The following is a 13616-nucleotide window of genomic DNA, read 5'->3' as shown; positions in this document are numbered from 1 at the left end:
CGTGCGCGACGCCGTGCGGCCGCCGCGGCGGATCGGCGCCAAAGCCCGGCGCGGAGCACGGCCGGAGTCCGGCCTGGAGCTGCGCGTGCGCGTGAGCCGCGGGGCGCTGCGCGAGGCCTGCGGGTCTCTGGGTGGTCAGCGCTGGGCCCGCGGGGCCTGCTGGCCGCCGAGCCTCGGGGGCTTTGGCCGGCCCCGACCTCGCGAGCTGCGGTCCGTCTCCCTCCGTGGGGAACGACGCTTGCCCCTGACTTAACAGTACTGGCTTTCCACTGGGTAGTGGATTAGTAATAGCAGCCAACTATCTTCACACTCACAAGGGTGAGGAAGCTGAGGCACTGACGGTTCGAGTCCCTTGCCCGAGATCACAGCCAGGTACTGGGAGAGTCAGGGTTCCGGCACCAGGCTGGGCTCACTGGACTGGAAACCGCCCCGCTGGCTCTGGCTCCTGGCACACAGACGTTGTGAGCAGTGCCCGCAGATCCTTTTCCCCTGGACGGGACCCCCGCCTACACTCTGCATTTCCTACTAAACTTCCTAAAGCCTTACACCTCCGCAGCCCTTACTCCATTGTTGCCTGAACTCCCCCACCCCACCCCTCAACCCGAATTCAGTCTGCTCTCCTGACCCAAACCCCTACTTCACGACTAGCTTCCTAGCAAAATAACGCTGCATCCGCCATGCCCTCCACCCAGTCTAGTCTCCATAGGGCATAGCTGTGTACTCATTTGGTGCACCCCATTGCTCTTATGCGTAGCTGGTCTCCCCTGCATTTGTCACCACTGTACCCCTCACTCTACAATCCCATTGCCCCCCCCCCCATCCTTATCACAGTTCCTCCAACAGGCCAAGCCAGTTCCACCCACAGAGACTGCACAGCTGGTCTCTGATTCCTCTAGGAAGAGTGGCCTTCTGATCACATACACCCTCACCCAGCTTATTTTCCGCCTCCCCTCTGATTTGTGTCCCCTTATAGCTCTCAAGTGCAGTTTTTTTTTATTTGCCCTTTTTGTGGCTAATTCATGGTCTATATCCGCCTGTAGAATGTAGACTCCTTTAGGGCAGGAACTGTGTCAGTCTCATTCAAGCTGTATGTCCAGAGGCTAACAGCGAAAATTCTCAGTTAAATGTTTATTGATGAGTGCCTTATTATTAAAAGTACTTTATTTTTTTTAATGTCTATTTATATTAGAGAGAGAGTGTGTGTGAGCCGGATAGGGGCAGAGAGAGAGGGAGACACAGAATTCCAAGCAGGCTCCAGGCTCTGAGCTGTCAGCACAGAGCTTGATGCTGAGCTCACGGACCCGGAGGTCATGACCTGAGCCAAAGTTGGATACTTCACCGACTGAGCCACTCGGGCACCCCAAAAATATTTTAAAAATAAGGTACATAAATAATATTGAAAAGAATAGGACAGGGGTGCCTGAGTGGCTCAGTTGGTAAAGCGTCCGACTTCAATTCAGGTCATGATCTCATGGTGCCTGAGTTCTAGCCCCACGTCTGGCTCTGTGCTGACAGCTCAGAGCCTGGAGCCTGCATCAGATTCTGTGCCTCTGTCTCTCTGCCCCTCCCCCACTCACACTTTGTCTCTTTCTGTCTCTCAAAAATGAATAAACGTTAAAAAAAATTTTTAAAGAATAGGAAACACTGTATATATATATATATATATATATATATATATATATATATATATATATATATGTCCGCAAATACATTGTTCCCAGGCCATTCCATGGAGGAAAGAATAATCTTTTCAAAAACAAATGGTTCTGGGACAACTGGATATCTACATAGGAAAGAATGAATTTGGACCCGTACTTCCCACCAGACACAAAAAGTAACTCAAAATGGATCAAAGACCTAAATGTAAGAACAAGAACTACTAGAAGACAACAGTATATTTGTGTGACCTTGGATTAGGGGATGGTTTCCTCTAGATGTGAAACTAAAACACAAGTAATGAAAGAAACGAATTTGGCCTCGTCAAAACCAAGAACTCTTTTACCTCAAAGAACACCAAAAAGAAAGTGAAAAGACAACCCACAGAATGGAAGAAAAATTTGCAAATCCTGTATCTGATCAGCAACTACTACCCAGAATATAGTTTTAAAAACTCATGACCCGACAGCAAAAAGACAACCCAACTTAAAAACAAAGGATTTGAATAGATATCTCTCCAGAGATGTACAAATGGCCAATAAGCACACAAAAAGATGCTTGATATCATTCCTCATTAGGGAAATGTAAATCAAAACCGCAAGGATATAACATTTCTTCTCTACTAACAGCTATAATTTTTTAAAGTGAAAAAGAACAAGTGTGAGAATGGCAGAAAAATTGGAACCCTCATAACATTTCTGGTGGGAATGTAATATGGTGAAGCCAGTGTGCAAGTAAGCTTGGCAGCTCCTCAAAAGTTAGATATAGAATTTCCCTATCACCCAGCAATTCCATTCCTAGGCATATACCCAAGAGAAATGACGTAGGCTACAAGAGTGAACCTTGAAGACATGCTAAGGGGAGAAAGCCAGACACGAAACCACATGCTGTAAGATTCCACTCATGTGTAGAAAAGGTAAATCCATGGAGTCAGAAAGTAGATTAGTGGTTGCCAGGGGATGGACAGTAAAAGGAAATTGGGACTAACTGCTAATAGCTATGGAATTTCTTTTTGGGGTGATGGAAATGCCCTGGAATTAGACATCGGTGATAGGTACGCAACACAGTTGAGTATACTGAAAACCACTGACTTGTACGTTTTAAAACAGTAACTTTTGCATTCTGTATGACTCTGCTAAAAATATATTGGTAGGAAAAGTCAATGCACAACATTGTTTAGAAGGATCCTGTTTGTATACGGAGGGAGAAACGATGTGTATGTTCACATATTTGCACATCCTTAGAACATTTCTAGAAAGATACTCAAGACACTGCCAGTACTTGCGACTGCTTCTAAAGAGAGGTGGGGAAAGAGGAGTACCTTCCCTTAGTACTTCTCTCCTGTTGGCACGACTTGCTTTTGTTTTAGATCATGAATGGATTTTTTTGTTTTTGTTGTTTCGTATTAATTCCAGCATAACAAACATACAGTGTTATATTAATTTCAAGTGTACAATATAGAGGTTTAACAATTCTGTACATTATTCAGTGTTTCATCACAGTAAGTGCACTCTTAATCCCCTTCACCTATTTCACCCACACCCCACCCCCTCCCCTCTGGCAGTTTGTTCTTTATGTTTAAGAGTCTAGTTTCTTGTCTCTTTCTTGGTTCATTTCTTTTGTTTCTTAAATTCCACATATGAGTGAGATCATGGTATTTGTCTTTCTCTGACTTATGTAGCTTAGCATTATACTCCCTAACTCCATCCACATTGTTGCTAATGGCAAGATCTCGTTCTTTTTTAATGGCTGAATAATATTCCATTGTATCTTTACACCACTTCTTCTTTATCCATTCATCGGTGGATGGACGCTTGGGCTGCTTCCATATCTTGGCAATTGTAAATAATGCTGCATAAACATAGGGGTGCATGTATCCCTCTGGATCAGTGTTTTTGTGTTCTTTGGGTGAATACTCAATAGTGCGATTGCTAGATCTACAGTTCTATTTTTAACTCTTTGAAGAACCTCCACACTGTTTTCCACAGTGACTGTACCAGTTTGCATTCCCACCAACAGTGCATGAGGGTTCCTTTTTCTCCACATCCTCGCCAACACCTGTTGTTTCTTGCATTGTTAATTTTAGCCATTCTGACAAGTGTGAGGCGATATCTCATTTTTTTGATTTGCATTTCCCTGACAAATGAGTGGTGGTGAGCATCTTTTCATGTGTTGGCTGGCCATCTGGATGTCTTCTATGGAGAAATGTCTGTTCACGTCTTCTGCCCATTTTTTAATTGGATTATTTGTTTTCTGGGTGGTGAGTTATATAAATTCTTTATATATTGTGGATACTAACCCTTTATCAGGTATGTCATTTACAAATATCTTCTCCCATTCCATAGGTTGCCTTTTGGTTTTGTTGATTGTTTCCTTGCCTGTGCAGAAGCTTTTTTTATTTTGATGTAGTCCCAATAGTTTAATTTTGCTTTTGTTCCCCTTTTCTCAGGAGACATATCTAGAAAAATGTTGCTGTGGTCAGTGTCAGAGAAATTACTGCCTGTGCTCTCTCCTAGGATTTTTATGGTTTCAAGTCTCACATTTAGGTCTTTAATCCATTTTGAATTTATTTTTGTGTAAGGTGTAAGAAAGTGGTCCAGTTTCATTTTTTTGCCTGTTGCTATCCAGTTTTTCCAACACCATATGTTAAGAAAGTGGTCCAGTTTCATTCTTTTGCGTGTTGCTCTCCAGTTTTTCCAACACCATATGTTAAAGAGACTGTCTTTTTCCCATTGGGTATTCCTGCCTTCTTTGTCGAAGTTCATTGACCATGTAATCATGGGTTTATTTCTGGGCTCTCTATTCTGTTCCATTGACCTATGTGTCTATTTTTGCCAGTACCTTACTATTTTGATGACTGGTGCTTTGTAGTAGATCTTGAAATTTGGGATTGTGGTACCTCCAGTTTTGTTTTGTTTTGTTTCAAGATTGCTTTGGCTACTTGAGGTCTTTTGTGGCTCCATACAAATTTTAGAATTATTTGTTCTAATTCTGTGAACTAGATTTATATTTTGAAAAGGATTGCATTAAATCTATAGATTGCTTTGGATAGCATGGACATATTAAAAATATTTATTCTCCCAATCCATGAGCATGAAATGTCTTTCCATTTCTTTATGTCATTTTCAGTTTCTTTCACCAATGTGTGTAGTTTTCAGAGTACAGGTCTTTCACCTCCATGGTTAAGTTTATTCCCAGGTATTTTGTTATTTTTGGTGCAATTGTAAGTGGAATTGTTGTCTTAATTTCTCTTTCTGCTACTTCCTTATTAATGCAACAGAGTTCTGTGCATTCATTTTGTATCTTGTGACCTCACTAAATTCTAGTAGTTTTTTCAGGGAGTCTTTGGGGTTTCCTATATATAGTATCGTGTCATCTGCAAATAGTGAGTTTTACTTCTTCCTTACCGATTTGGATGTGTTTTATTTCTTTTTGTTGTCTGACTGATGTGGCTAGGACTCCCAGTGCTATGTTGAATAAAAGTGATGAGAGTGTATGTCCTGGTCTTATTCCTGACCCGAGGGGAAAACCTCTCTGTTTTTCCCCACTGAGTATGATGTTTTTCACATAAGGCCTTTATTGTGTTGAGGTATATTCCCTCTAGATCTATTTGTTGAGGGTTTTTATCATGAGTAGGTGCTGTACTTTGTCAAATGCTTTTTCTGCATGTATCAAAATGATCATGTGGTTTCTATCCTTACTCTTGTTCATGTGATGTGTCATGTTGATTGATTTGCAAATATTGAACCACCCTTGCATCCCAGGAATAAATCCCACTTGATTGTGGTGAATCATTTTCTTTTTTTTTTTATTTTTTCTGAAAGTTTATTTATTTTTATAGGAGAGAGACACAGAGTGTGAGCAAGGGAGGAGCAGAGAGAAAGGGAGACACAGAATCCAAAGCAGGCTCCAGGCTCCGAGGTGTCAGCACAGAGCCCCACGCGGGTCTTGAACTCACAAACCGTGAGATCGTGACCCAATCCAAAGTCGGGCGCTTAACTGACTGAGCCACCAAGGCGCCCCTGGTGAATCATTTTCTTAATGTGTTGTTTGCTTCAGTTTGCTAATATTTTGTTGAGAATTTTTGTGTCTATGCTCATCAGAGATATTGCTAACTACAGAGTTCTCGAGATCATGAGCATTTTTTATAATTAAGAAACTTTTTCCACTATGGAAAACGGTATGGCAGATCTTCAAAAAACTGATCATGGAATTACCATATGACCCAACAATCCCACTTCTGGGTAGATACCCAAAAGAACCGAATGCAGGGACTCAGACAGATATTCACACAGCCATGCACGTAGAAGCATTATTCTAGCACCCAAGAGTTGGAAGCAGTCCAAGTGCCCACAGATGGATAAATGGCTAAACAAAATGTGGTTTATGGATACAGTGGAATATTCTTCAGTCCTCAAAAGGAAGGAAATTTTGAACATGTCACAACATGGATGAACCTTGAGGACATTGTGCTGCATAAAATAAGCCGGTCACAAAAAAAGGATAAACCGTGTATAATAATACATGGTTTTATATGAGGACCATTTATATGAGGACCATTTAGGGGCACCTGGGTGGCTCAGTCGGTTAAGCGGCCGACTTCAGCTCAGGTCATGATCTTACAGTCCATGAGTTCAAGCCCCGTGTCGGGCTCTGTGCTGACAGCTCAGAGCCTGGAGCCTGTTTCCGATTCTGTGTCTCCTTCTCTCTGACCCTCCCCCATTCATGCTCTGTCTCTCTCTGTCTCAAAAATAAATAAACGTTAAAAAGTAAATAAATAAATAAATAAATAAATAAATAAATAAATAAATAAATATATGAGGACCATTTATATGAGGTCCCTAGACCTGTACAATTCAGAGACAGAAAGTAGGGTGGTGGCTATAGGGGCTGAGGTGGGGGGAGGGGGAGTCAGGACTTAATGGATATGGAGTTTCAGTCTGGGAAGATGAAAACATTCTGGAGCTGGATGGTGGGTACCGGCTGCGCAACAGAGTGAGTGCTTCATGCCCCTGAACTGCACTCTTAGAAATGGTCAAAATGGTAAATTTTATGTGTCATATATTTTCCTACAATAAAAGAGAATTTAAAAAATTTTTCAAGTTTCATTTATTTATTTGGAGGTAGAAAGAGAGAGTGAGTAAGGAGGGTCAGAACAAGAGGGAGAGACAGAATCCCAAGCAGGCTCTGGATCATCAGCGTAAAGCCCGATGGGGGGCTCAAACTCACGAACCACAAGATCATGACCGGAGCTGAGATCAAAAGTCAGATGCCTCATCGAGTAAGCCACCCAGGCGCCCCGAAAATTTAAAAATTTTTAATAAAACACATTTGGTGGGAATATGGATGCATTCCTCTTTTGGATTGTTCAGCTTTTAAGAGATACTTTGGGTATTTTTCATAACACTTTTAAATGGGTGAAATCAGCCTTACTTAACATTTGGTAAGGATTCATCTCACCCTTCCTACTGCCCTAGGTTCTCCATCGCAGTGAGTAATAGGGCTTACAGTGAAGAGCGGGTGTGCTAACTCATGAGCTGGGCTGGATTCGTTGTTGTTCCTCAGAGAGAGAGGAACTCTCCAAGCATGTGTGTGTAGGAAGTGGTTTGGGGACAGCCAGGGGAGGAGACATGACACACAAGTGCTTGTCCTATTTGTTTGCATCTGGGGAGAAATCCCACCAGCCCAGATTTTGCTGGGCACCCAGCACTACAGCCAGGGCACAGGGGCGCCAGAATACCTAGCTCCGGGGGTCCCAAATAGACCAGGTTGGGCCACCTGCCACCGGCAAAATCCAGAGGCAGAGACACCCATGTAGGGAAACAGGAAAGGAATTTATTTCAGGTGGGCCAACACCGGGAAGACAGCAGACTAGTGTCTCACAGTCTCCAAAGTGCCAAAAATACTTCTAGGTTTATATAAGGAAAATGTGGGGCAAATGTGGGTGGGTACAAGCAGGTGAGCAGTGAGGGTCATATCACGGGGCGGGGGGGGGGGGGTGTCTTGTTGGCTCAGGGCAGTGCTTCTTGCTTGAGGAGGTAGTTTCCTTCCCACTGGGGATGCTTTGCCCGAAGAGTCTTTTTCCTGAATTAAATAGCAAAGAACTGAATCAATTAGAACGTATAGACTAAGGGGCACCGGAGGGGCTCAGTCGGTTAAGCGTCCGGCTCAGGTCATGATCTCGTGGCTCGTGGGTTCGAGCCCCACATAGGGCTCTGTGCTGACAGCTCAGAGCCTAGAACCTGCTTCGTATTCTGTGTCTCCCTCTCTCTGTCCCTCCCCTGCTTGCGCTTTCTCTCTCTCAAAAATAAATAAACATTAAAAAAAAAATGAATGTACAGACGAAGATCAAAATGGAGGGAACTGAAACGCCCTTTCAGCACTCAGATCGCATCGCTGTGGGCTTTGAATTGCCAACGTCGATGCGCAGGGCATCGAAAGTTATGGCAGGAGTAGGACAGGCTGAGGTTGGGAGTTCGAATGTGCATTTTTTCCCCCCAGCACCACTGAGCAGGGAAACTAAAGGGAGACCATGAAAACTGGTTTTTTTTGTTCCTTTTCCCACTTCCGTTCTTGCTCGGGTCTATTCCCCTGCCTTATACATGCCTTATAGGACAGATGATATATGTCCTTCTTGTAAAAGGTCAAGGACTTAATGATTTCTTTGGGGTCTTCCAGCACAGTAGAGAACATCTAAGGAGGGATCAGGTGGGGTCATTATGAATATCTTGGAAGATTCCACTGACTCACCAAGACCCCTGGCTCCTGGGTATAGGTGACTTACAGAGGACACCTACACACTCCTCTTTGTTCCTGTATGCCTGCGAAAACACAGGCACTTGACTATAATTCTCAGTAAAAAGCCCAGACTCCAAGCAAAGATGAGACTCACTCTTTTTTCCATTCTGAGTTTCCCAGGTGCTCTGCCTGAATCTGCACTCTCTCTAGGTCTGCAATAAATTCTGCTCTCACTTCATCTCAGCGCATTTGGTTTCTATTCTGCGCGAAGCCAAGGGCCCCCTTGACCGGTCCTGTGAGACCCCCCTCTTCATCCTTGGCCCCATCCAGCCTGCAACACCACCAAGCAGTTACCCCAATTCTGGTACTATCTACCTGGATATAGCGTCAGACGGCATAGGTTATGGGCTCAGGCCTAAAAAGACTGCCCCCCCACACACACCTTCCCCCTTGTCCCTTTCCCCCCTTGTCACCTGTGCTTCTGAGGGGCTGGAAATAGACTGAAGTTTCCCATGACCCCGTACTTGGGTTTGATACATGTGCTAGAGTGGCTCACAGAACCGAGGAACATGTTACTTACCAGCTTACCAGTTTTTTATAAAAGGACAGAACTCTCTGCGTGCCATTCTCCCCAAATCTCCACGTGCTCCCCAACCCAGGAGCTCTCCTGGCCCCGTCCGTTAGGGCTTTTACAGAGCCTTCAATACTCAGGCACGATTGATTAAATCATGGGCCGTTAATGATGGATTCAATCTCTAGCCCTGCCCTACTCTCCAGAGGTCAGGGGGTGGGACTGAAAGTTCCAAGCCTCTAATCACTCCCTTGATTCCCCAGGCAACCAGCCCTCCAGCTTTAGGTGTTCCCCAAAAGTCACCTCATTAACATAAACTCACGTGTGCTAGAAAGGAGTTTAACACTATAAAAACACTTTTTTAAAGAAACTTTTAATGTGTATTTATTTTTGACAGAGACAGAGCGCGCGCGCACGAGAGAGAGAGAGAGAGAGAGAGAGAGAGACACGCAGAATGCGAAGCAGCCTCCAAGCTGTCAGCACAGAGCCCCACGCGGGGCTCGAACTCGTGAACCTCATGAGATCATGACCTGAGCCAAAGTCCAACGCTTAACCCACCGAGCCACCCAGGCACTCTTAGAATATAAAAACACCTTGATCACTCTTATTAGGAAATTCTAAGGGTTTTAGGAGCTCTGTGCCAGAAATGGGAATGAAGATCAAACATATATTTTTTATTATAAATCAAAATACCACAGAGTAGGAGGAAACCTCTCCATCAGGGTTGCCTGTGATGGTTAATTTTACGCGTTAATTTTAGTGGGCCATATTAAACATTGTTTCCGGGTGCGTCTCTGAGAGTGCTCCCAGACAGGATTAGCATTTAAATGGATGGCTCTTCTGCAAATAGGTGGGCATTTGCAATCTGTGGAGGCGGAGGAAGAAGAATTTCCTCTTTTCCTGTCTCGCGGAGCTGGGACACCTCATCTCCTGCTCTTTTTTTTTTTCTTAATTTTTTTTTTTTAGTGTTTATTTATTTTTGAGAGACAGAGAGACAGAGCACAGACGGGGGGCGAGCAGAGAGAGGGGGAGACGCAGAATCCAAAGCAGGCTCCAGACTCTGAGCTGTCAGCACAGCTGGAACCCACGAACTGTGAGATCATGACCTGGGCAGAAGTCGGGCACTTAACCGACTGAGCCACCCAGGCGCCCCTCATCTTGTTCTGGGATTTACACCATTACTCCCCTGGTCCTCAGGCCTTCATAGTTGAACTGAATTACGCCTCTGGCTTTCCTGGGCCTCCAGCTTACAGTTCCAAGGGACTGCCATGATATACATAGCAAAAATATGTATCTATAGACATCTATAGATGTGCAGATACATCTCCTACTGGTTCTGTTTATCTAGAGGACAATTGTACACAGATCAAACCCCAACAGAGACCCTGCAGGTGATCCACAGTGGGAAGCAGGCAGTGTAAGAAACTGGCATCACCAAGCCCAAGAAGGAACAGCCACAGTTGGCCTCACCATTGGAGGGCAGTAAGGATTGGTAGGGACTGGGGCAAATTGGAAAAAACAGCCCAGCCCCAAGGAGCCTCCAGCTGCTTGCTGATACAGAGGTGGGAGGGCGCAGTGTCACCTGATCTCTTGATTTCTTTACGTAAACGGAAAATCCGGATATTTAAGCCAAAGCGTCCAACTTGTAAAAACTGGTGACAAAGTCAAACATTTTTTAAACAGGGCACGCCAAACAAAATGCAAAAGCAGGTCAAGTCTGGCCCCCTGCCCTCTCTGTAGGAACCTACTGCATAGTTTGGGACAGGAGAGCTCATCTCAGCCCCTGACTGTCAGTAGAACGTGCAGCTCTTGATCTTGGGGTCGTAAGTTTGAGTCCTGCGTTTGCGGAGTGAGAGTTTAGTTGAAAAAGGAGAGCACATCACTCCGGTGAGCCCTCCTGGACTGGCCTGGGCAGGCCAGCAAGGGAAGCATCTGGTTCCCAGGGAGTTCCAGGTTCAGAGAGGACAGAGGCTACCCAGGAGAGACCCTGACACGTTCACAACCTTGGATTTTCAAGGCAACTGAAGCCAATGCCGGTCATGGCCAACTGGTTTCTGTTTTCATCATTTTGATGAAAACATTTCTCAGTAGACCACACATCTCTGCTTTCTTAAAAATAACACTGAACTGGAGACGGAATCCCTTTAAAATATGGACTTCCTGTGTCTGCCTGAGACACCACCTAACAAGCCACGTGTTCCATCCTCTCTGTGGAATCTAGATGAGGTGTCTCTCGATCGGATGGGGGCCCCTGAATGTGGGGTGACTATCGAGTGGAAGCGGAAGTGCAGGAAGTGAAAGAATTCATCTGAGGCAGAACAAAGGGGATAGAAGTTTATAGAATACACTGAAGGGAGCAGCGAGCAGGACCGAAGAGAGGCTATCTGCAAGAATGTGGTGGGTGGGGGTTGCTTTTAAAGGGGGACGATTGGGGCGTGTGGGTGGCTCAGTCGGTTAAGTGTCCAACTCTTGATTTCAGTTCAGGTCATGTATGATCTCACAGTTTGTGAGATGGAGCCCCACATCGGGCTCTGTGCTGACAGTGGGGAGCCTGCTTGGGATTCTTTTTTTTTTTTTTTATAACTTGTCTTATTTTTTATTTTTTTTAATTTACATCCAAATTAGTTAGCATCTAGTGCAACAGTGATTTCAGGAGTAGATTCCTTAGTGCCCCTTACCCATTTAGCCCATCCCCCCTCCCACATCCCCTCCAGTAACCCTCTGTTTGTTCTCCATATTTATGAGTCTCTTATGCTTTGTCCTCCTCCCTGTTTTTATATTATTTTTGTTTCCCTTCCCTTATGTTCATCTGTTTTGTCTCTTAAAGTTCTCATATGAGTGAAATCATATGATATTTGTCTTTCTTTAATTTCACTTAGCATAATACCCTCCAGTTCCATCCACATAGTTGCACACGGCAGGATTTCATTCTTTTTGATTGCCGACTGATACTCCATTGTGTATATATACCACATCTTCTTTATCCATTCAGCCGTCGATGGACATTTGGGCTCTTTCCATACTTTGGCTGTTGTTGATCGTGCTGCTATAAACATGGGGATGCATGTGTCCCTTCGAAACAGCACACCTGTATCCCTTGGATAAATGCCTAGTAGTGCCATTGCTGGGTCATAGCATAGTTCTATTTTTAGTTTTTTGAGGAACCTCCATACTGTTTTCCAGAGTGGCTGCACCAGCTTGCATTCCCAGCCTGCTTGGGATTCTTTCTCTCCTCTCTCTCTGCCCCTCCCCTGCTTGTGTGCACTCTCTGTCGCCCTCAAAATAAATAAATAAACATTTTTTTTTAAATTAAGGGGGAAGATTGAGAGGTATGGTGACGTATCGAATTCTCCCCTTTTGTGGTAACCGTGCCTTGGTTGTATGTAGCCCTTTGGCCAGTTAGGGATGAAGGATATTTAGAGGCGGGTCGCCTGATGGGCTTTTTCTACCGTCCATTGTTCAAAGTGGCCTCTGCACACTCCATGGTTACCAAGGCTGTGGTCGGCTGCCCCAGCTCCGTGCGGAGCCCCGTGGTGGCCCCACTCTGAATGTTAGTCATGCCTTCTTCCTGCTGGTGGAGGGCTGACGTACCGCCCCCCCGGGAAGTAGCCTGCTTCCTGGCCTGGCTTGGAATGGAGCCAAGAGGCTCGTGGCTAGAAGCCCCCTGAGCTGTGGCCCAAAGCTGGCCATTGAGCCCTGCCTGCCTCTCCTTAATAAGGGAAGGTGCTGGGGGTCCCTGGCTGGCTCAACCAGTAAAGCGCACAACTCCTGATCTCGGGGTTATGAGTTCAGGTCCCGCACTGAGGATGTAGCCTACTTTAAAAATAAAATAAGGGAAGACACGGGATGGGAAAAGGTCTTGGTCTTAACATGGAACACGGCCTCTGTTTCTCCCTAGGAACAGGGAAGGGGCACGCCGATACATGCACCAGAGCGCTCTCCATGGAGACTTGTTGACAGACCCTATGAGGATTTAGAAGTGAGCTTGCTGCATAGAACAGAAGCCCTCCTGGGATGGCTTTAACAGGTGAGGACTGTGGAGTCTGGATGAGGGCCAGTGGGGCTGGGACAGCAGCTCTACTGCCACCAGGAGCCCAGGGAACCTCTGCCTTTCCATGAACGTCCTCCATGCAGGGTTGCTGTGCCTCCAGGCGTCACAGTGGAGGTTCTCATGGGGGAGGAGGGGAGAGGGCCAAAAGCAATCCAGCCTCATCGACCACTTTTATTCCGACTTTCTCAGGAGTCCTACCCTGTAGACTTCCACATCATCTCAGGGCCAATAGTCCCTCCTGATTGCAAAGCAGTCTTGAAAATCAACTATTTTTTCATATATATACTGTTGCCCAGACCAAATTGGGGTTTTGTTAGTAAGGGGAAAGGAGAACATGGCCCCTAGGGAGGAGACAAACAGTGCCGAGTGGCTGAAGACTCAGACCCCAGCTAGACTGGCCTCCTTGTTGCAAGCATAGAGGGGGAGGGGTGTCAGGTTTTCTTTGGCTCCTTAGACACCTGTCCCCCAATGTCCTTCTCAATTGTCTGTTTAGGGTGGGTGTTTGTCATGAGCTCCAGGGGCTGAGCTAAGGTTAGGAACTAATGAGAATGAAGTGCATAGCCAAAGCTGCCTTGCTTTGCACAGTGAGGTCATGGCCAG

This window comes from Panthera pardus, unplaced genomic scaffold (assembly GCF_024362965.1).
Source record: "Panthera pardus isolate Hobbes unplaced genomic scaffold, ASM2436296v1 HiC_scaffold_8, whole genome shotgun sequence".
Taxonomy (NCBI): domain Eukaryota; kingdom Metazoa; phylum Chordata; class Mammalia; order Carnivora; family Felidae; genus Panthera; species Panthera pardus.
The sequence above is the reverse complement of the archived record's forward strand: the minus strand, read 5'-3'. Positions refer to the sequence as shown.